The following is a 23,110-nucleotide window of genomic DNA, read 5'->3' as shown; positions in this document are numbered from 1 at the left end:
CCAGTATTCTGCAATGTCTGACATTTTTGATCCTTTTCTTTCAAATTGTAGACAGATTTTCAACTTTTAACTTTTCTGTTACAATGAATTTTAGAATTTGCACATGAAAGGACGAGATGTCATTGCATGCATTCATAATTATGAGGAGCAAGGTGCTTTGAGCTTGCAAAATGCATAACTTTGTAAATAATGGGGCCTGGGATGCAAAAGTGTCAAGAACGTATGGAAACCAGTTTCTGAGACACAGGTACTTCCTTCATAGCTACTGCCTGGAGGAGCTGTGCGGACTTCTTGTTGCAAAATTGCAACCTCTTCTTGAACCATCTCACATATCTTGCTTTGGGTTATAAAGCTCTTATAAGTACATTTGTTTAAAGGAATACAGTATTTTCATTTACTTGTGATAGAATTCATAGGGTGCGTTTTTGTTTTTTGCTTCTGCTTAGTTGTGGCATTTGTGGTTTTATTTATAAATCATAAAAATAGGCAAGATTTAATGACCAGATATCAAAAAATTTGGAATTTAAGCTTGAAATTTTGCCAATCAATTATATATCATGCCATAGCCTATTATAGAAATGCATTTCTTAAAAACCTGAAACTATTTAAAAGATTATATCATGCAACGAAACTTTTTTTTAAATAACACTCCACATTTGGAAATCAGTTCTTTTTTTAAAAGAAAATTGTATGTTGGCCATCTAAAGATGACTGTATTTTCCACTTGTGTCCAACTTAACCTTTCTATCTAAAGATCTAAAGATAGAATGCAGATATGGCACAATGGGAATTCCAAAAAGTGACTTTTGACAAATTAAAAGCAGAGCTATATAAGTGAGACTGCCACCCCTCTCATAGATGGAGTTGGGTTCAGAAATGAGTTACCGTAAAATGAGCCCTGGCCTGGTAATGGGTCACCCAGTCTTTCCCAGTGGGGGGAGGGAACACTGCCACCTGGGGAGTGGCACAGGTGCCAGTAGCACACTCCAGTAGTTGCAGCAACTAGACACACCCCCTCACGTTTCCAGCATCCCCAAGGGGTGTTCAGGGCTACCTTTGTTGAAAGTCACTTCCAGCATTTTCTACCAAGAACTGTGGATCCGAAGGAGTTAAGGCACTTGCTGGTGGTTGCCCTGTTGGTGAAGTCTATACTAGAACCCAGGTCATTTGAATCTACTTTGTTTCACAGGAAGTCAAAGCTCTGGCTCCAGATAGGCAACTACTGGATGTGTGATCTTGGACGAGCCTCAAAAACCTCTCTTGGTCTCAGTTTTGCCCCAATAAAAACCAAGACAAAATTATTTCTAAGCTCTCTCAAGCCTTCAAATTAATATGATTCCTTAGTCTCTCAGGAATGTCCAAGTTTTGCCTCAGCAGAATGCATTTTGTGCACCCGCGCACGTGTGTGTGTGTGTGTGTGTGTGTGTGTAGTTCAGGGAAATAGTTGGGAAAATTCTGGGCCAAATTTAAAGCACAACTTTTTGTTTAAAGAAAAAGCTATCCTAAATTTTATTCCGTTTTTAAAAAAGCACTGGAAAAAGACAACCCAAATATTTAGAATCTAACTTAAGACTTTAAGAAATAACATTGCTTTATCAACAGAATCTGGTCATTATATCTCAGATAAGATAACAAGTTTTGATCTTAGTTGAAATCCAAGGAGCCCTACTATGAAGAATAATTTTAAACATTTCTTTTTCACTGTGCTTAGACTTTCTTAATGGTTTTCATGTTTGTTTCAGAACATAACCTTTAAGAGTTTATAGTCATTAATCATTGATATTTACATTCCTCATACTTAGTTCAGTGTCTAAAACTAAATGTTGATCAGTTTTTGTAAACCTGGAGTGTTTGAATTTTCTATATATAGTTTTTCAAGTCAAACAGGTATGTCTGCTGTTAGATGAATAGCAAATAAGTTATGAAAATCATTTTCTCTATATAGTCTTATGAAGCAATTACTTTCATAAAGTCTCTATATTGTTGTATTTTTTTTAATTTATTTATCTGTCTGCACAAATGGACTTGTTTTATTGCCTTGACGGTTCTCTAACGCCCACCCTTCGTGTGCCCCTTAGGCCTTCTACTGAGAACTCTGCTCCAGAATACTTAATATTAGAAACCTTACCTAGATAAGGAATTCTAGACATTCCACCTTGCAAGCATTCCCCCTAAAAATGTTTTCCCCTTTAATCTTTCTTAAGTGTTAAAGAATTTTCAAGAACATACTATAGAAAGCTTAACCTTCAATTCTTCTTAGTCCCTCTGAGCCAAAAGACTTCAGCTAGGAAAAAAATAAAGTACTCTTCTAAAAAAAGTTTGATTTTGGTGTTTCACAGTTTGGGAACTGAGGACTCCCAGAATGCACTTCTGCAGCCCCTCCTAAACCTTTGCAATGAACGGCTCCTAAGGCAGAGAATGAAAGTGTATGCCTAGAATGGTCTGGGAATATACCAAGCACAGAGTTCTTTTGAAGTCTTATGTTTTACATTAAAAATTCATGTAAATGCTGCATTTTACTCCATAACATATGTTTCAGTATAAAACAAATGATGTTTTATATTACTTATCAACTAGTAAAATTGATATTCTTAAAATTTAAATACCTCTTTTGTACACCCTGAAAAATATATCCCCAGTTTGAGAAGCACTGCGTGGATGGCAGATTGCTGTGATAAAAAATGTCGTTCAACAAACACTGATTGTCTACCATGTGCCAGAAATTAATTTATGTTCAGTTCATTCCCTCGATTTTACTAGTCGACCAGAGGGTTCACGGGACGCTGGCGGTTTCTGCTGCTGGGAGAGCGTATGCATCGTCACCGAGCTCAGTGACCAGGACAAACATCGATGAGTAAAGACTTTGAATGAACTCGAAATAACACAATCTCAGGAATGGTTCATTTCATTCTTCTGGCTATCTTAACAACCAGTGCAAATTGCCACAAGATTGTTTTAGCTCAAAAGGCTGAGATCCATCACAAAGGATAGAAATGGGTGTATGGATAAATGTCTTGGTTGGATCACAAATACAACAGTGGCATACTAAGTGGGTCCCTGGAGTTGATCTAATTAGTCTCTAAACATTTCCACTGGAAATTTCTCCACTCTGGCACAACCAACTGCTCTGAAGCAAGTGTTTAGATCAAGCATTATCCTGATATGACTAGATTTGGTAACAAGGACGATATGTGCCAAGAATCTGTTCCCATTAATTTCTTGTCAAAACAGTCTCACGCTCATGTAGATAAAGGCGGAGGAAAGTCAATGATTCAACTATTTTCTCTTGGCATTTGAATAGGAAAAAAAAAAAGAAAAGCCTTATGTGTGTAGAGTACTTTACAGTTTGTTTTTGCACTTAATCCTCACAAGAGCCTTCTGCACTAGGAGTTATTTATCAGTAAAGGACCAGAGAGGTTATGTGTTTTGCTCAAGTTCACACAGGTTACTGGTGAAGAGGAGAACCTGGCCTCATCCACGTGGTCTGGCTTCAAGTCCAGCATCCCCAATATACCACAGTATGTTGAGTTAGGGTTTTTTCTTTCTATTAATATTCACAATTATGTAAACAAAACTGAGGTGCATTTATAGTCACGCAGTTTGTCTGAAGCAGCAGCGGATCGTGTCAAATGGTAATGACTGAAGATAAACGCCATTGACCATCTTTAGCACATACGTTTGCCAGTTTAGAATTCTGGTCATAATAGACACATCCTTGGGTTAAAGAAAAGACATAGCTCATGATGTAACAGGACATACGCATCAAGCAGAGGGCTGAAGGGAGCCACTTGATTTTCTGAAACAAAAACCAGTAGAACTTTAGAACTACTTCTAGTCTAAGTTCAAAAATATTGTCTAATTGAATTTGGTTGTCATTTACTGTCCTTCCAGTCAACAAATACTAGGTGAGCACCCTATATTACTAACTACTAGATATGCACCCCTAAATACTAGATAAGCACCCCTAAATTCTATAGAGGGCATTGTGCTTGGTGCCAGGGTGCAGCCCCAGCCTCACGGAGCTTCCTGCCTGGCCCATTTAAAACCAGGCCGAGGACCCTTTGGGTTACAGAAAAATGTCTTCTGAGTATGGAAAAATCACTTAATCATCAAACCAGGGAAGCATTGAACAGGAACAAGTGAAATGCTTTCCCAACAAACTGTTTTCCTAAGAAATAGATGGATGGTATAAATGAAAGTCTGGTCATAATTATTTTTGAATCACAGTTTAGATTTATGATTGAGATAATACGTTGTTAATCTGATGAAGGAGGTGATATGTTATCTTCCTTATCTGATAAATTGAAAAATAATTTTTCAATTAGATATGTTGCTTGTCAAAATAGCTAATAATAGTCTGTCACTGATAACTAGAGCAAAATGTGATACCAGTGAAAAAGTCTATAACAAGTTTTGTATTTTAATAGTGTGTTGATGGTTATGTGATGAAAAACAAAACATTTTAATTGTTTTTCTTACTTCCTATTGACTAGAGGCAACATTTTAGCACTATCACTAGTCCCTGTTTAGTCCTCTGAATTTTTAAGAGGAGGATATTTAAAATTCAATATTCAAAAATTATTTAGCTTAACTAGGGGCCAGCTCAGTGATGCAGCAGTAAGTTTGCACATTCCGCTTCGGCGGCCTGGGGTTTGGATCCTGGGCGCAGACCTATGCATCGCTTGTCGAGCCATGCTGTGGCTGGCATTCCACATATAAAATAGAGGAAGATAGGCACAGATGTTAGCTCAGGGCCAGTCTTCCTCAGGAAAAAGAGGAGGATTGGCAGTAGATGTTAGCTCAGCGCTAATCTTCCTCAAGAAAAAAAAGAAAGAAAATTATTTAGCTTAACTCAAGGGATATATTCACTAGGTCCATGTGAATTCGAAAATATATTGAGTATTTTTCAACTGCCACTGTCCTAACCCAAAAAGAAAAAAAAAAAAGAAAAAGGAGACTGTACAAAATCTACATAAAAAATGGAAACTTTCAAAGGCCCTTCCCTAATAAGAAAGAAGAAACACCCCAACTCTGAAATCTTGGTAAACATTCTATATTATTGAAGTTAGTGCTTACTGTAATATAATGCTATATAATGCTATCTTTGAGTGATTTCAAAATCATTTCTTCTACTTGCCTTTCTAAAACAGCTTAATTTAATTGCATAAATCCTTACTTATCATTGCCGTTAATGAATAATCTCCTCCTTGTTAAGTCTAAAAGGGTTTTAACCTATAAATATACATATAAATAAAGGAAGGTGATGATTCCCTTTAATAATAAGACAACACAAGGCCAGCAAAAGATACAAGTACAAATAAAAGGAAGGGAAGTCTCTGAAATCTGTGAGTAGATTACATATGTTTTTAAGCAGAGAAATTTATATTAGGTCTATGAATATACTTATATAAAATTTAGACATTGACATGAAATTTACAATTGAGAACATAATTCCAACTTTAATTTCTTTCCTGAAGACATTATTTCTTATCATCTAACAGATACTTCCAGATTGCTGTGATAAAAAATGTCGTTCAACAAACACTGATTGTCTACCATGTGCCAGAAATTAATTTATGTTCAGTTCATTCCCTCGATTTTACTAGTCGACCAGAGGGTTCATATTTAAAGAGGTTATATTCCCAAGTGAAGCTGAGTCCCATAGGTAAGCTGGAAATAGCTCAGCAGAATGTTTGCATTTGTTGTCTGAGAATTTTTATACCCCACTTTTATTTTTCCTCAGACTCAAGTTATTTCTTTCATTCCTTACTCTAGAATCTGAATGACCACCCCATTAGATTTCTAAGCATCTATGCTTAAAATTATAATAGCTGTGTGAAATCACGTGACAATTTATTTCAGTGTAGATATTGCCCTCTTCTGCCAAAGGAAATATGATTCCAGCAAAAATGACATTAAAAGTAACTATTTTTATACTCCCGTAAGTGTTTCATTTGATTTTGTTTTTAATCCTAGCCCGTATGCTGCTATAGAAGCCATCACAGCCTGCTAATCTGATGAAAATAATGCCAATCTGGGTTGTGCCCCTTATCTCCCATCCACCGGGCAATGCTGGCAAACGATATGGCTGAATAGTTTTACTTTTGGTTATTTTTGCTCCATTTCAGCCTAAAACGAATTTGAGATGGCATACCAGACAATAAAAATAGACTTTCAAATTCAAGACTCAGGGAAACAGACACAGAATAGTGCTAACAGATCAGAGAGAAACGCACAGGCTCAGAAACAATGTCCTGAGCCCGGCCAGCCTGCTTTTTATTCTCCTTGTTGAGTGCCCTCTAGTGGTCAACCTGAGAGAAAGCGGAATTCTATTTGCCTAGAAAGGATGTGGTAACAAAGATTGAAAGAAAGTTCTCAACCATTTCCTACCTTCCATTATGCATGCATATGGCCAAAATCACAGCTACGTCCCAGACATCTTTTTCAGTGATCATTTCTCAGTTTTCTTTTTCTTACTCCAAAATATCTGATAAAATTTGCTACTCTTTGCACAGCTCTTTCAGAACATTCCCACCACTGCCTCCAAATCAAAACAAAATCACAAGGTTAGCTGAGTAGTTAGGAGTGTCCTAGTCTGTGCTCTGGATACACAGAGAGTGCTACTTGGACCTCTCTACTGTTCGTGGGAAGCTAACGAGAACTCAGTGGTTTTTCTAAGATTCACAGACCTGTGAAGACAAAGATATTGGGTTGACTGACTCCAAAACTCGTAGTTTCCATTCTACCTGAAGATTACAAGTAGAACCCGAAATGCCCCTGAACTGACTCTGGCCACAAAACAGATGATTTCTAAACTCCCAAGAGACATCTGTGGGTTCTGGCCAGAAATTCTATTACAGCCAGATTTCTGCCGTCTTTAAACCAAGATGCTTGTAACATTCTTATTTGCAGCATATGTGGTAGACTATGATTTTAACCTGCAAACTGTACTCACATCATAATGTTTAATTGAAATTAGGAGGATTTTTGTAAAGAAAACAAATACACAGAGAGTAATATATACTAATATTACCCAAATTACTTACCCCCAAAAATGCTATTGCCAGAATTGATGAGTCTTTATATACTATGAAAATCTCTCTAAAGAACTGGGAAAATCTTCCTATTTAGTTCAAATTCAAAGACAGGAAAATCTGCAGCTTACAAAACACTAGATTTGTCATACAACAGCCAAGTTTCAAACTTATGCAATTTTAAAGAGGTATGATATTATACCATTAAAAATTCAACACTGAATGTATAAAAAAGGTTTATTAAGCAAATATAAGGTACCATTAGCACACTGAAGCATTTTTAATAAGCTTTCATTTAACTGCATAATGACTACGTCTGCTCTTAGCACCTTGCTTTCAATCCGAAAGCTTTTCTTTTTTATATTGTCGCTTGTGTTACTTGCTTGCTTTTGTTTGGAGAAGTGAGGGTAAGTGGCAGAACGTCTTTAAAGGGGAAAGTTATTGGACAACTTATTAACATCACCTACTGTGCCCCGGGGCACAATGGAAACCATTTGTGGAAGTCCCTTCCACCTTCTTCTCAAGTTTCACTACCCTGGTTTGGAAAGCGATTCTTTTGATCAAATCTCAGATCCCGCTCATCCAGATTTTTCCTTCCTCTCCTGTCTGCAGTGCCCACCAGCAGTCCTTTCTTAGGGTCTGCCTGATGGCAGGACTTTAGATATCAAGTCAGGGGCAGGACCAAATGAGCCATTAGCAATAGCAACTTGAAGCCCAAAGCCAAGAGTGATAGGAGGTCAAGAGTGTCCAGGTGGTCAGAAAACTTAGAGAAGCCTGAGGACAGAGAACTGTCTCCACATGGTGTGATCATATGGTTTGACCAACAAGGCAACGACACGATGTTTTCTCCCACTCTTAACAAAAGAACAATAATTTTAAGTCTTTTAAGAACTTCAAAGGTAATACTTAAGTTAATGAGAAAGGTGGGGCCCAACTCACTAATTTACCACAAGATAGCATCCTAAGTGCAAACTTTCCGCTAAGTTTCTGTGCATAACCAATTAGTGAGTCTGTTTTCAGGACAGTTTACAAAAAGGAAAGTATCAGTGTTACCATTTCATCATTTTCAATGGTAACAAACATTTCCATCAGGGGAAACTGATCTTACTCTGGTAGTTTTTATACGGTTCTTGGCCCAAACTATAAGAGCAGTTGAAACAAAACTTTAGCAAAAGATACTAGGGATGGAGAGAAGGCCATATTGAAAAATTATACTTTGCTGTACATCAAGTTAGAAATGATTCATATTTGGGTAAGGATTTCTTTTAATGTTCTTTTATTTAGAAATATCCTTAGGTGGTCATTTGAAATTAATATTTCTCATTTTACTATAACTATGAGTTTTTTTTTAAAAGACTGTTATAAATTAAATGAGGTGCCATATAGTAAAGCACCTCCCGCAATGCTCGACAATAGGCGGTCTTCGTTTTCTTTTAAAAAGTATTGCAAAACAATCTTTCAGCTCACATTTGTGTGCTATGACTTAGTCTTCTAAAGTTCTTCTGTGGCTTCCGAAACAGTCAAAATTTTAAACGTGCGTGTGAGTATAAATGTAGGTTTTCCCTTCCTGCTATCTTAAAATAGAGAGCATTTTATTTTCTAAATTATACACACATGCATGTGTGTAAATATATGTGTCTCCACCTCATGTGGCTTTAAAGAGAGGTTGACATTATTTGAACAAATAACACGTTATGAAAATTTAGGTAATGCAGTTTTGTTTTGTTTTCTTACCTAACAGCCTTACATTTTTAACATTTAATAGACAAACGTCACTTTCTTCTAGAGAAAAATCAGCTTCTTACAATTACTAAGACTTTAGATATATTATCTATCTAAAGAGTCTTTTACACCGTCCTTATCACAAAATTAAACAAACTTAGTCATCTTGCGAATATTCAACATACTGTACCATCTTTATGCTTTAAATATTTGTAAACCTAACGATATATTTCATAAAGTAATTCATAACCAAATTTGGTTCCAGATTTACCATAATTGGCTATTTGCCAGAATAAACTATAAAGTGAGGATAAGAGCTTTCAAGTGTTCAAAAAGTTCTAAATTTTGTTTTTTACAATCCAAAGTATACATTATCATCAGGGTTCACCAGAGACTTTTTGTTTTACTTTTTTTGTTAATGTTAAAATCTTATTGACCAAGAAAGGTAACAGAGGAGGAGGCTCACTTTCTGTTTCAATTTATTTAAAATGCCAGGTTACAAAAATTTAGACCGAGCCCTTATGTCGTACAGGAGCGTCAGAGCTGGAGGATGACCAAAGGCTGCATATAATGAATGCAGCTCACTGTAGAGTCCTTACACTGTCGAAAAGCAACTCCTCCAACCAAATCCGAGTGGTCACTGTGGAAACGGGGGGGTGCAACTAACTCTGATATTACAGACAGACTGACTTTGAGAAGATCGTTGAATCTGCGAGGGAATTTCCAAGATACGCTAAAATTTCACCTTCAGAATATCTGGGATCTATCACTGGTAAACTGAACATAATACTTTGATTTTAATGAAGGCTTTTTTGGTTTTTTTCTTTTTTGATTTGTTTGTTTTTTGCTTAGTAATACTATGAGAACGTTAGTGTAACACATGACTTAGTTTGGGGTTTCCATCAGCTTACTGTGATGCTTTAAAAAATAATCCATGTTCTAAAGCATAATTGCATGACAGTCTAGATCTTGTTACTATTTAGTTATAGCCTAATGAATACTGTATTCCTACCTGTTTTCTCAAAAAATAAAGTTCCTAGCTGATTAAATAATACTCAGATAAAGCATTATGCTGCCTAACCAGCTCACGAAATGTATGTATTACCTGTCTCTATGTAGCTTGTGTAAAAACTCAACACTGACTGCCCATGTCTGCGGCATTTACAAGCTGCCAGGGTGACTCTCTCATCTTACTGTCAACACGCTATGTTACAGCGTTATGTACAAGTGACTGTCAACTGCTTACTTATCGTCTAGCCCAGAAAAGATCTGAGGCAGTGCAATAATGCCTTTAGTTCAAATGGTTCATTGTTTGGATCATTTCGGTCTGTGCGTTCTTTACCATAAATACTGAAGTAGTATTTTTTGACTGTCTTTTTCAGGCTTGTAGTAAAAATCTCTACATCGTATCTACTTAGCCTAAATATGTCAAGTAATTCAGTTTAAAAAGTGTTGCCTACTGACAAACTAAAGAGAAATAGCTACTGATTTGCCCAGGTAATTGCTTAAATTATTTTCCATGGCCAGTGTAGATTTGCCTTAAATGGTTTCTTTCACCACTATTGTGTGTAGAATAAAAAGAGGATATTGTGGTGAATGCTTACCTGTCCGACATTAGCTCTTTTTGCTACTCAAAGGGTGTACATTCCTCAGAAGTGACCTGTCTAGCGATAGTCAGTAGTCAAGAATATACGTTATTTTCATTTTGGTCTTTCAAAGGCCAGCATCTTAGTGGGGAGGAAGGGTAGAGAGGGGGCAAGAGGAGATGAGGCGATGAAGACAGAAGGAGGAGAAAGAAAAAAAGAAAAGCTGGTAGAGAAAGGCAAATCTCCAAATGAGTTAAACGGGAGAAACTGTACATTTTTTTGAATGTACAGTTTTGGTACCTCTTTTGTACATTTAATGTACATTTTTTTGAAACATTGATTGGCTTTTGGGAAGGCCGTTTGTGTCTGTGTGTGTGCGTGTGGGCGTGAGTGTGTTCAGGATCAGGAGCAGGAGCCTGAATTCTCTACTGCTCTTTTGGTTAACGAGAGTCATATATTATTCAAAACAAATCCGTCTGACTCCCAAAACTCATGAATTTCATGTTTAAGGTTAGAATTATACTGTTATTGTTAAACTCAGGACAACTCTGTGAAGATTCACAAAGTAATTTTATGAAAACTTACGGTGAAACTATAAAACTGTCAGTAATTAACACACATGGAAAGCCTTGCTGGGAAGAATTACCATGATTTCCCTATAAAAGAGGTTGATACACAACCTATTCTTTTTTTCTCAAGTTGTAGAGATTTTAATCATTTCTATCAAGTCCTTAACATCTCCCAGATTAAAAACACTCAAAACTATTTTTAAAACCTAGGGAATATAGAGTATCAGAAATTAAAAGTTAGATTCGTAGTTCTTAAAATGCTATATACATTAAGTAATACGATTTCATATTTCTGTTACACGTGGTATTAGATTTATAGATACAGTCGCATGACGCATCATTTACTTGTATTAACTTCAATGTTTTAGAGAGTTTTCATGCTACCCTGTGAACTCTCTGAATGATGCAGGGGAAAGAAGCACAATCAGTATTTTATTCTTTACGATTTCTCAGTTGGATTATGCTGTCCTGTCCATACACATAATAGTATTAGCATTTCATCTTATACTACGTTGAAATACTTTTAAGACAAATCCTCAGTAGAAGCTAAAGCTTATATGTAAGCGGTAAGTCTTGTCTAGTCTCATTCATCTGCCTCAACATGCTTTATTTCATTATACTCGCAAACAAAATGTTTTGATTTTAGTTTTGTAAAGAAGATACGATGTAGCGTACTTGTGTTTGTTCAGCTCTCCATCCCGCACCATTAATACAATGCCTTTCTCTCCCATTTAATGGTGTTTGTATCAATGTTCCCATATCTGCTGCATTTTAACTCCATAAAAAGAAATGTGATTTTGTATTAGTAGTTTTGCTGATCAACTCAATATTTCTGCACCAGTCAGCGTACTTATATGCATGTAGTAGTCTGTACAATTGTCCAACATCAAAATACTTGTTTACTTTATGTCAAAATGTCTATAAAATTGCTGGCATTGTTCTCCATTTCAGTCTGGTAAAATAAGCAAGATAAAAAAAAAATAAATGTGTAAATGAATCATCTGTGTCATTTCCGTTTTCTGCATGAAGCCAGTCTGCATTCAGCATGGCATCCGTGCCCGCCACCCAACAATCCATGGTTTCTTGATACCCCATGACCGACTGTTGAGGCTGGTAGCTTTCGGAAGAAGTGTAGGGTAAAACTGCTAAGTCTGGAGAAAAATCAAAGTGGGATCCATTGCCATTCAAAGTACTCTCCTTTTCAAGTGACTCCTCTTAGACAGTGTATGGATATATGTCACCTGGTTTATGTTTTTTAAAAATTCAATGCAAACCACACTGCCAAAACTCTGGGATGAGATTGTCAAAGAAGTTTGAGATAGTCACTCACTGCCATTCCTCAAACCAATTCAGGACAGTCTTTATTGGGTAAATTAAGTCTTACCTCCTGGCCCCAGGGCTAGCTTCATGGGTATGCAACCTGTGCAGTTGCACAGAAGTGCAGCCACTTAGAAGAGCCCCACACTTCATTTAATGCCCTGCTGTCACCATCTTGAAATTCTTAATAACTTTTCAGCAAGGTACCCTGTATTTTCATTTTGGTTTAGGCCCCACAAGTCATATAGCCAGTCCTGCCTGACCAGGGAGGCAAATGGTAGGACTGCCAATTGAGTCAGGCTCGCCAAGGCAAGAGGTTAACAGATGGTGAGGAGAGAAGCTTATTTATTTAACAAACTCTTATATAGCACTTAACATGTGCCAAGTCCTATACATATACTTGCTCATTTAATCCTCATGACACCAGTGTTATCATCACCCCCATTTAACAGAAGAGGAAATAGAGGCACAGAGAAGTTAAGTAGCTTGGCCAAGGTCACACAGCCAGTAAAGCCAGGAATTGAACCCAGGCAGCCTAGCTACAGAGTTTGGACATTTGACCATTTAAGCCAGTGTTGGCTCTTGCTTTGCTAGGCTGCCTTTCCATCAGAGAAAATTTTCCCATTTTGTTTGCTAATAGAGTGCTGGGGATGTACGTTTCAGTCTTTACCTTAAAAACTTTTGTTTAATAGTGTGAAAGTTTCAAGGATGATACCTTCTGAGAAATTGCAACTCTCCATAACAACATTTCCCTGTTCTTAATGCCAAGGACACTTGCCTGAGTTAAATTAACAAGAGATGACTACAAGTATTGGGTGAAGTATTGCCAGTGTATTTGTGGCCCCACACAGCTGTGACTACAGAGTGCCTGATCTCTCTACACGCAACTCCTGTGCTGAGGAGAGAGGCGAAGGAAGTGACAAGAATGGGTTGGCCTTGGGCTTGATGACACTTTCCTCCATTCACTCCCTCTGCCTTCCTAGCTCAGACACCACCATGCATCCTCCTAAAGCAAGAGGGCCCCATCCTGGCTGTCATTTCATTTAAAAGAGAGGGAAGCACAGAAAGGATGCACTTTTATGGACAAAGTTGGGGCAGGTGATGTAGCGAAATTCAGTGCTGGATTCTGAGACTTAGACAAGAGTGCTCACTGCTCACTTGGTCCGTAAGAGCTCGTGTGCTCCAAGCTAATGCTCTAGGTCCAAAGCCAGAGACGCGGAAAGAGGGAGCTCCAAAAGCCTGCTGGACCTACATTGTCTGGGCCGAACTGTACCACCAGGAGCAGCCATTCCAGTCGAAAGCTCCAGAGGATTCTCTGGTCGTCCCAGAGGTTGGCAGCCCCCAGGGTAAGGGCGATCTAGCCACGTAAGGACATAGAAAGCATCTCCCACATAAGCCTCTCCATTCTATCCACCACACTCCGTTTTGCAAGCCCTCTTGTTCTGAAAGGTCAGGAGATAGACTAAGAGAGAAAATAACTGGAGGAGTCAGGAGAGCGGTCACCGATTCCTAGAAATCCACCCAACCCAAGAGAAACGGAATGAAAGCAGCCCTCGACTCCTTCTCACTATTGACCTGGTTGGATGCAAAATTCTCACCCCTTGGATATGGTCCCCTCTTTCTGCTCCAGTCCACCCTATTCACCCTCCACCCTCGGCCCTAGAAAAATAAATCCTACAGTGCGTGATTTGGGCCACAAAAAAGATGGAGGTGGGAGGAAGAATGATAGCACGGCATCCACTCTAAGAGAGTTTTTTAAAAGATGTTCTTCCCTCTCTTCTCCACCTTTTCCCTTCTTCAACCTCATGTAAACAGATGGGTTTAGCAGCGTGACTCAGGCAGCTGCAGAACAGCAGAGACAGTGCTGGAGCTTAAAGTGAGCAATTCCTTAGTCCAGCCCCAGGGTTTTCATTTCTCAACCTTTATGGCTGCTCTGACAGCCTTCTAAGAGCTAAAGATCATGAAGGCACCCAGCAAGAACTTTCACAGCTCCCTTTACAAAGTGGTCAACAACCCCAGTCAGGGTGAAATTTTGTACGGAAGCCTCCGATCCTATTGTCTCAGACATTGCGACACCTCACATGACCTTGAACTTAGTCATTCCTCACATAGAGACGAAGCCAGCGTGGTACCAGGAAGCGTCAGCACAGAGCACAAAATGTCAGAATGCGTCACAATGCTCAAGGTTGTAACAAGACGCAGGGTTTAATTCTGGCCTCTCTCTCTCACAAAGAGCCTGGATGAACTGAAAGCACCTTCAGAGGAGACTCACCAGGACCTCTCTGGCCAAAGAAAAAAAAACACAAAAGAGGAAAAAGAGGGGGCCGACTGAGAAACAGCAATATGTTCGAGGACAAATTTTTTTAAATTATAATACCATACTGGGAGACAGGAATAACATTCATACGATAACATAAATATTTTGTGGAGTGATTTTTATAATAGTCAATATTTAAGGATTCAATATATATTGTGTCTTTCTGTGCTTGGCACTGTGCTAAGTACTAGGGACTCAAGGCTAACAAAATGGGGTCCCTGCTCCCCAAGAGCTTGCAGTCAGCATCACTGGATAGCAAACAGCTGGCACAAGTGCAGCTGTCCCTTCCATGGCCCCCTGCGCTCACCCATCTCAGCCACTAAGCATGCATTCCTGCCCACGGAGCAGGCATGAAGCCTCAGGGTACGACACCCAAACCAACCACCCCCAGGCAGTCAGAGCTGCTAATCCCGAAATTACTTGATATTCCTTTATCAGCAGACAGACAAAGACCCTGATATCTCCCTCTGCAATGATGATCATGATTGTTATTATTACAGCAGCTCACATACTTAGAGATCCTTTTAGGTGCCAGATCTTGTTCTAAGACCTTATACACTCTACCTCCTTTAATCCCGTTTCTTTAAAATGGTTGGCTAACAGAAATTTTATGTGGTCGTCACTGAAGACTCATTTGAAGGAAATAGGAATAAACTCCAATGCTATGAGGAAATTAGATGTCCTTCAGACGAATTTTCCACCAAGTGATGGATGTTTCCCATTAGCAATAACGAGAGAGCTGGTGAGGTCCTCTTCCCAGGATGTCTTCAGAATTAGGATAGATTCTCACTCAGCTGTAACGAGAAGTGCAAACCTGTCTGAATGAAGAAGGACGAACCACATGACCTTTCGGTGTCCTTTTCCTTTCTGAGATTCTATCATTTGTGGTGCTCCAGAATCAAATTTATTTTTTGCTAAAGTCTGTGGTAAATTGTATTCGTTAAATTGTCTCCACATCCACTTAGCACAGAAGACAAATTAGTAAAGGAGGGGAGACAAGCAATTTGCAAAGACATATTTTTAAACTTCTATTAATTATCTATCTACATTTTGTGCTGAAGCATAAGTATTGTTTAGAGGATTACTCTCAAAAATATCTCAAAGTGCGTGCTAGCCATGCATGATGCATAGTAAAGTCCTGGAAACTCACACAAATGAATCATTATAACTTGTAAGAATAAATGAATTGTGCTGAAATGCCTTATTTTAGGATGAGCGTCATTTCTTGAACATTTATTACTTGTAGAAACAAACTGATTCTGAAATCTCAGTGATTTAAAAAAGAAAAACAATGAATAACATTAGATAGCCTTTTTCTATTTTAAGAATTCAAGTTTTTTTCTAAATACAATTCAGAAAAATATAACTTATGTTGCACCTGATTTTATCAATAAATTGCCTTGTAATGCTTACTATGATGTCATTTCTCAAAGAGTTTTAAATAAGAAAATCCCATTGTATTTCTCATCTTTAAATAATGGCAATCCAACGTTTACATGCTCTTACATAGGACCATTTGGGTTCATCTATTCTTAAATAAAGAAAGGATATCTACAGGGTGAAATCCAACCTGTTAGGCTCCTGGTCCCCACTCCCACCATTACCCAGAGTAAGGGTGACATAGATCTTCCAAAATAAATTAGAATTCCAATTTTCGTTGACTAATTTTGGAAAAGAACAAAGCTCATGCCAGCTGAAATGGTAGAAAGAAATGGGGCACAAGAGAGAGGAGAAGGGGGAAAAACAATTTACAAATTATCAAGATCATTATTGAATCAAGCAACAGCAAGAGAAAAGATACGAAGTTTTCTTTCTTTTCATTGATAGAATTTTAAGTTTTTATTTCTTCCTTTTTTTCGTTTGCATGGCATTTTGGAAAAATCACAAAGGAAAAGAAAGTCTAGCAAACCATGAGTCTCTATGTAATTCCCAGCTAAATGCCAAATATATTAAATGGATGCTTCCACTTCAAGGACACAAGCCTTTCTGTGGCCCCATGTATGGTGGTCACATCACCGGATATGGTGCCAAGATGGGGATGCAGGACCTGACCTGTTGGGAAGAGCATCCCCCGAGGCAGCTCCAGGGTGCTAGAGAAGCCCATTCACCATTGAAGACAGAGCCTTAGTCACCACTCCAGTCCTGACATCTGACTACCTTGTTTTCTAGCACATCTCCCTGATTTATTTCCCTCAGAGTTTGTCATACTCTGAAATGTTTTCATTTATTTGTTTATTGCTTGTTTGCCACTCCCACCACCCCACCTCAACCAGCATAAACACCTCACGTAGGCAGAGATTAATCTACCTGTTCATCTCTGTAGTTTCAGCAGCTGAAATGTGCTCAGTAAATATTTATTGAATGAAAAAGTGACTTTATCCAAAGAGCAAGATGAGGATGGAAAAAAAGAGAAGGAAAAGTTGATATCCCAGAAATATGAGAGCAGAATAGCCCTTAGGAAGTCACGGCTAATGGTTCAGAATCTAAGACTATTAAAATGGGTGGGAACCAGGATGTCACTCTTTAAGAGGTACTTCAAAGGGCTGATGTCTTAAAGGAGTCATACCAAGCTGGGCTCCTTTCACCATGCAAGGTCTTGTGGGAAAAACATAGGCGAAACAGAAGCAAGCTCTGCCCCGAAGGAGCCTAGAGCCAAGTAGGAAGACATCCCGTAAATTATGAAGTATAAAAAGAGGCAAAGTAAAATAAATACTGGGACGGAAGTGCAAGCAGACACTGCTGGGGACATAGAAATGAGATATGGAGATCTCAGATGGCTTCAAAAAGGAAGCAACATATGCGCTAATGGGTCTTTGAGAAATCAAGAAAGAAAAGGAAAGCACCCAGTTTGAAGGACACCTTGATTAACAACAGGAAAGTGCCTGGTGTGTTTTGGAAACAGTAAACATCTCACAGAATGCACGAAGGTATAAAGTGGCTTGAGGCTTGAGGCTATGGGATATAGGACCTTGAGAGTCTTGCTAAGAAACGCCACCTTTACTCAAAGAAAGAAGATTCCTTGAGGAAGAGAATGACGTGATCTGTTGTGAAGCAAATAAGACATTAAAGCAAACGAGGGAGAAACTCAAGAGGGAAAAAGTCACTGAGCACTTGCTATGCACTGAAGAATCTGCTACGTGCTTTCCATGCCTAATCTTACGTAATCATCATAATAACCGTACGGGGAGGAACGTGCTCCTGCTACCCGCACTTGATGGTATGGAAATTGAGGCTTAGAAACTGAGGTTTGGAAGCAGGAGTACTATTTTCTTAATTTAGATAAGAAATAAGGGTCTGAACTAGAACCAAACAAGACCCGAGAAGAATGAAAAGAATAAATGATGTTTTAGAGAATTGCATCTTATATGCATTGTGCTCTGTTGTTTCCATTTGGACACTTTGTAGTACAAGTGACAAAAAAGAAAAAGCTCACATTAGCTTGAAGAATAAAAGGAATCTATTGGCTCAGAAGTTGAAGACTCCAGTGTCACAAATAACTTCAAGTGTGGCCTGTTTCATGATTCCAGCCACTGAACCCAATGCTCTCAATGACCAAGAACCCAGATGCCCGGCCTTCTATGGGGTCGGCTTCATCCATAGACATGTCATGGGACCCTGGCAGCTCTAGGCTCTCCCCTCATCACTAAATAAGGCTGCCTCAGTTTCAGGCTTCAGATCCCTGTACAACTTTCTGACACTCTTCAGAACAATAATAAGAAAAATAAGATTGTATGCAAAGGAGAGTACTTTTAGAATGCAAAAAGAAATTACAAATGTTAAATGCTGACAAATACCAGAACATTACAAAATTAGCGTCATGCTTTATTATTAGCTAACTGCCTGATACACCTCTAGAATATCTTCTTTCTACACCTTAGTCTACATAATCTTTGAACACCTCTTCATATGATGATTTTGTAATATTTTCTATGGAGAGTACAGATATTAATTCAGTTTTTTCTCTATTGGGGTTGATAAAAAAGTTCATTAGTATTATTTCCAGTTTATAAAAGGTTTTTTTTCCTACTGTCCTACAACTTGTTTTTGAAAATGCCACTTCTGCAACTTCCTCCACAGTTTCTTGCTTAGGTAGCATCTCCCATCCCACAGACAGCACAGTCCTTTGACCTAGCTAGTCGTGGCCTCCACTGGCCAGCACTGAAGCAGCTGGTCCTGGTCCACCCCACCTTTGGTTCCCATACACACACCTGAGCAGAGAGTGGAGCAGCCTCTTGTTCAGCAACTTCCTCTTGGTGTCAAAGTTAGGGTCTGGATGCACAATGAGATCTGCCAGGACCTGAGTGAATATAGTGATTACTAGCCTCAGTACCACCACCAGGACTGCAGTAATGTTGTGAAACACCCACAAACATCTTAGTGGCTAAAATTACAAATATTATTTATGTTTTTTCACTCACGTATCCACAGGAGAATTGGGGTGGCTATGACTCAGGAAATGGTTCTAGATTTAGACTGGACCCACATCTATCTCATCCTGGGACTAGTGGCTACCCAGGGCTTATTATTCTCTTGGTGCATGGCAGAAGTGAAAGAGGGCTAGCCAGACTCTGCAAGTATATTTAAAGCCTCAGGCTGGACATGTCATACATTGTATTTGTTAACATACCATTGGTGAAGGCAGTCACATGACCACACCAAAAATCAGTTGAGAAGGAAGATATACTCCATTTAAGGCGAAATCATGGCAAAGGAAAGGAGGAAAAGAAGAATTATGAACCAAAAACACCATCTACCAGAGTTCTTCCTCTCGGTCACAAATGAGTCATTCTTATCCAGCAGGAAAAATATACTCACCCTCTCACCAAGATATTCCAAAAGTCAAAACCAATCATTGTGTCAGGTCCATAATCTCATGATGTACAGCAGGTCCAGCTGCAGCTCTACTTGATCTGGAGGCTATGAACTATGAAGCAAGCTATCCGCCCTGCACATCCATCACAGAGTAGCAGAACAGGGAGAGCATAACTGCATTAAGCACTGTCATGCGAAAAGGAAAGAATTGTAGGCATATAGCAATTGCTGGTCCCTAAAAATCTGGAAATCCTTTTGGGCAATTTTTGCAAGTTCTCTCTACTCTAGAGAAAGGATACATTATTTGATTAGGCTCTGGTCCTCCTCCCCGGGCATAGCTCTCTATAGCTCTCCAGTCTCCTGTTCTCCATGACTCATGGCTCCCTTCCCTGAGAAATCCTTGTTTTCCATTTCCTTAGCCATATCTGTAGAGAGCATTGAAGAATATGAAGAATCTCTGCCTTTAGATTGCGTTGGTTAATCCATTCACATTTACTGTGGTTATTGACATAGCTGGATTTATGTCTACCATTTAACTTTTGTTTTCTATATGTCTCATGTCATTTTTGTTCCTCTGTTCCCCCTTAACTGCTTTCTTTTGCACTGAGTGAATATTTTCCAAAGTAACATTTTAATTTCTCTACTGATTTTTTTGTTGTATATTTCTGAGTTATTTTCTTAGTGATTGATCTAGGGATTATAATATACATCTTAATTTATGAGAATCTACTTCCAAGTTATACTAATTTAATTTCAGTGAGATATAGGAACTCTCATATAACTCTATTAGCTCTTCTTAGTTTTTGTGCTATTTTATAATACATATGCTATATATTTTTATATTAACATTTATAAATACAGAATTATATTTATATATTTTACTTATATATATTTTATTTCAATTATTTGTATGTATGTATTATATTTACTTATATATTTCTATATCTATATATTATATATATGTATATTTGTATTTCATATTTATATCTATAAATATATATTTTATATATAATATAAAATAGATGTATATATGTTAAAACCTAACAATACATTGATGTAATTAATACTTTTTATAATTTTGTGTCTATTAAAAAAGCTGAGAAAAGAAAGGAGAGCAAGTAAGCAAGTATACATTTATGAAGTTTATGCATTTACCTTATTTACCATTTCTGCTTCTTTTCATGTATTCCTGTGGGTTCAAATCACCACCTAGTCATTTTCTTATTCCAATAAAATTTGTTTCCATCCACCTCCTTTGCAATGTTATTTTTAAATATTTGAATATTTCAAATATTTCTATATGGTATAGAAGAAAGAAGAAAATATGCATTTATACTGTCTTTTATAATTACACAATTAGCTTTATCAGTGTTCTTTGTTTTTTCGTCTGTATTAGAATTTCTGTCTGGATTCATTTGCTTTCAGCCTGAAGAACTTCCTTTAGCATTTCTTGTAAGGCATGTCTGCTGGCAACAAATTTTCTCAGTTTTTATTTATCTGGGAATGTCTTTATTTTACTTTCAGTTTTGAAATATAGCTTTGCTAGCAAAGGATTCTTGGGTAATAGATATTTTTTCTTTGAGCTCTGTGAGTACGATATCTCATTGCCTCCAGCTACCATTGTTTCTGATAACAAGTCAGCTGTTAATCTTAGTGGGGTTTCCCTTAAAAGTGACATTTCTCTTGCTGCTTTCAAGATTTTCTCCTTGTCTTTGGCTTTCAGTGCTTTTACTATGATGTGTCTGTTTGTGGATCTCTTTGTATTTATCCTACTTGGGTCTTATTGAGCTTTGCATATATGTAGATTAAAGATTTTCATCAAATATGGGAAGATTTCAGCCATTATTTCTTCAAATGTTTTTTCTGGACCTTTCTCTTTCCTCTCTTTCTAGTGCTCTTATTGCATGTAGTTGGTGCACTTAAAGGTGGGTGTCCCTTATTTCTCTGAGACTCTCTTCATTTTTCTTTGCCCTTTTTTCTTTCTTTCTTTGGCTTCCACAATCTCTATCAACGTATCTTCAAGGTCACTGATTGTTCTGTCAGTTCAAATCAAGTGTTGAAGCTCTCTAATGAATTTTTCATTTTGATTATTGTACTTTTCAACTCCAGAATTTTCTTTTGCTTCTTTCTATCCTATTTTATCTCTTTATTGGTATTCTCTATTTGATGAGACATTATCTTCATACCTTCCTTTTCTTCTTTAAAAAGGGCTTCCTTTAGTCCTTTGAACATACTTATAATGGTACTTTGAAGCCTTGTCTATTAAATCTGAAATTTGGTCCCTCTTAGGGATAGTTTCTATTGCTTGCTTTTTTTCCTATGTCATATGTTTCTTTTTCTTTGCATGTCTTATAGTTTTTTTCCTGAAAACTGGACATTTTGGGTAATAAATGCTGTAGCAACTCTGGATATGATTTCCCTCCCCACTTTATGGGGCTTGTTTGGGTTGTATTTTTCTTATTTATTTGTTTAGTGACTTAGCTAGGTTATTTTAATAATCTCTGATCTCTCTGTTAATCTGTCTGCTTCATCTGTTATTACACCACTCAGTGAGGCTCCACTAGTTATCAGTTGATTGCTCTGTTGTTTCCAGCAATGCCCTGGGACATAAATCGCTCAGCAGTCTAATCCAATCAAGTTCAACCAAGGGTAATTTTTGTGTGTGATGATTTCCTTTTTTTTCCCAATTAATTTTATTGGGATTATAATGGTTTATAATGTTATGTAATTTTGGGTGTACATTATCGTTTATCAAGCAAGGGTAATTTTTGAGGTTTGTTCCAACTCCAGTAGGGTTCTGCTTCACTGTTTCTTTCTCTGGTTAATTCTGGTGAATTAACTGACCAGTGGTTTAGCTTATAGTTCTTAATTAAGAGCAACTATTATTTTGTAGAGCACCCTTACACTTGAACTCCCCTTCATTCCATTTCAGATAAAGTCAGTTTCTTTAGGGGGAACTTTGGAGCTCTTTCTTCTTATGGACTGCCTCTCCCCCGAAGCAAACTCTCTGAGCCACTACTCTGGGCACTGGGGGGGTGGTAGTCTCTTGTCTTCTTCACTTGCCTCTCCTGCTGTGGAATCTCTGCCCTGTGAGAGACCTGAGAGCTGCCTCACCTGGGGTAGAGCCTCCATCCTATGGATAGGAGCTCGGGAGAAGAAGGGAACCCCAGGCCTCTCAGCCCTGCTCACCAAGAATTTAGCCTATTCAATTTGGAGTCAAAGGGGATGAGAAATGCTGGCAGTGTGCCCCTCTTAGCAAGATATGATGAGCATGACTGGGAGCTGAGGGGAGAAGGAGTCCCGTATTCTTGGCTGGAGTGGAGCTTCCATCAAGCTGAACTGAGTGAGAAAGGAAGGAGGGAACATATAATGTCTCAAACATCACAGACTGTCCTTGTTCTTACCAGCTTTTTGTAGATTGTCTTTAATAAATGTTTCTTCATTGACTACACGGACAATTTCCAGAAACTTTAAGTGTTATTTTTAAGTAGTTTCCACCACTTGAGTGGGCCTGTGGAACTGCATATATAGTCATCCCAGAAGTAGAACTTCCCCAAGGGTCTTTTTACATCTTGAATAATCACAGTCTCTTTTAGGCTGGTGACACATATAGCAGCAGTCCCCTCTCAAAAAAATTTTTTAAATACATTTGACTCCAGTCAACTCTAAGAATTTTCTTTGAAACATGCATCTCTCCCTAAGTTCAGGTACTTCGGGAGTATTAAGCTTTTATGGAACCATGCCCTTAGTCTG

General features: G+C 38.1%; 1 long non-coding RNA gene across 2 annotated transcripts in view; it reads right to left on the bottom strand.

Moving 5' to 3' along the window:
- Positions 1-12,556: 12,556 nt before the first annotated feature.
- LOC102150129 (uncharacterized) overlaps positions 12,557-23,110 on the bottom strand; it is a 64,198-nt gene continuing 53,644 nt past the window's right edge. For both annotated transcript variants that reach the window (XR_002810253.2, XR_290809.4), the window contains 2 exons: positions 18,754-18,842; positions 12,557-15,339 (listed from right to left, as the gene is read on the bottom strand). This is a non-coding gene — a long non-coding RNA (uncharacterized lncRNA). The remainder of the gene's footprint in view (positions 15,340-18,753; positions 18,843-23,110) is intronic.

The sequence above is a fragment of the Equus caballus genome, chromosome 9 (assembly GCF_041296265.1).
Source record: "Equus caballus isolate H_3958 breed thoroughbred chromosome 9, TB-T2T, whole genome shotgun sequence".
NCBI lineage: Eukaryota > Metazoa > Chordata > Mammalia > Perissodactyla > Equidae > Equus > Equus caballus.
This window is presented reverse-complemented; position numbering and strand designations above follow the sequence as displayed.